Raw genomic sequence first — 1,729 nt, forward strand, 5'->3', positions numbered from 1 at the left:
GGTGGATTTTGTTTGCAGTTTCAGCATTATCTTCCTATATTGGTAATAAAGTGATGTGATATGGAGGAGTGGTCTGGGGGTGTGGCCTGTATTCAGGGGCGGGTCAGGGAAGCAGGCTTTCTGTGGCTATAGGCTCCGGTAATCATTATCTGGCCCTGGTTGGTTGGGCAATGAGACCCCCAAGGAAGTCAGACAATAACTTTAGATTTGTGCTGAGTATGGAGGGCATTTTATTCACTCTGTCATACAAATCCAACACATCTCAGGCTTCAGGTGGCCCCTTCATTAGGGCCACAAATAATGTAGACTTCATTTCTGTTGTCAGAAGGACAGGAAGTGAGAGGAATTCTCTCTTATGGAGTCACTGACATCACAACAACCGGTGGGAATAATGATCTTCCCGATTTTATCCAAAGATAGAAGATCAGCTTTTTGGCTTTTCATAGATGAAGGGGCAGAAGGGCTGGGGGAGGGGTCATTCTGTACCCCCAGATGCCACTCCAGATGTCACCCCCCTATGGATTCCAATGGTGGCATTTGCTGTGGTTGGAGTACCAGGCCTCGGATCTTTGGCTGTTGATTTTTTTTGCCCCCAGAAATAAATGTGGATATGAACTCAGCTCAGCCATGTCAGAGGGTAGAGTGCTAGCTCTTCAGGCGAGGCCATGGTGCAGAAATAAGCCAGCAGCCCTCATACAATATTAATGGGCACAGAATCGGTTCCTGGAAGCTGACAGCACAGCGGAGTTAACCATGGAGGGCCTGGCACTGAGCGTGCATGATGTGCCATGGCTGGTTGGCACCCTTGGGTTCTGCTTTATCATTTTATTCATTTTGTCAGCGGGAAATCTAAGTTTTGTGTTTCCTGTGATTGATCTGCTGATTGTTTCCTCTGTAATGTTTATTGGTGGGTGAGCCTGTAATTAAGGGGTTAATTGGGCCCCGGCCCCTGGCATTGATCTCTGATGCTGAGGCTGCAGCAGGCGATCATTTCCTTCACCATCAGCCAAATCCCTGGCGCTGTCAGAGGAAGTGATCAATGACAATTGAAGGATCCTCATCCTCAGGGATTGCATTCTCCAAATACATCAATTATCTTTACTGCCTGCGGGGTGCAGCCTTAATGTGCAGGGTCCATGGCAGACAATTACTGGGCCCCTGATCATCAATCCGAGGGGCCCAAGAAATGTGACATCAGAGCCAAAGAAAGTGTAAGCTAAATACATTTCGGGTGCATCACAACCCAACTTGTGCGATGTCTGACAGCTGGGCCCCATCATAAAGCAGCCACAGGCTGAGCAGAAAAGCCTGGCCTCTGCCAGCATGCTGTATAGAAAGACATTGGATGCTTGTGTGGATTTACCCCATAATTGCCCCTCCAATCAGTGCTTACAACATCTGGGGAGATCATCAGTGGGGCAATTCAGTAATAATGACATTTCTATTCATCATTGTGGGTCATTAGGCCTCAAGTAAAGGACAACAAAATACTCTGCTGAACAAATGTTGTCTGTTCACTCCACTACAACTCCCAGCAAGTCCCCAGCCTAGACATCCTATGCGCAGATTGCAGCAAAGTGTCCTCTGCATTGTGACAGCAGAAAAGAATTGTAGGAGCAGAGCGACATCTGGTGGAAAGAAAATGGAACTGCACAAGGGCTCCACCCATGGATTCTGCAGGGATCAGAGGGATTCTCATTTAAAGCTTGCAGCCTCCCAAAGTTTCCAC

Source organism: Pyxicephalus adspersus, chromosome 2, assembly GCF_032062135.1.
Source record: "Pyxicephalus adspersus chromosome 2, UCB_Pads_2.0, whole genome shotgun sequence".
NCBI lineage: Eukaryota > Metazoa > Chordata > Amphibia > Anura > Pyxicephalidae > Pyxicephalus > Pyxicephalus adspersus.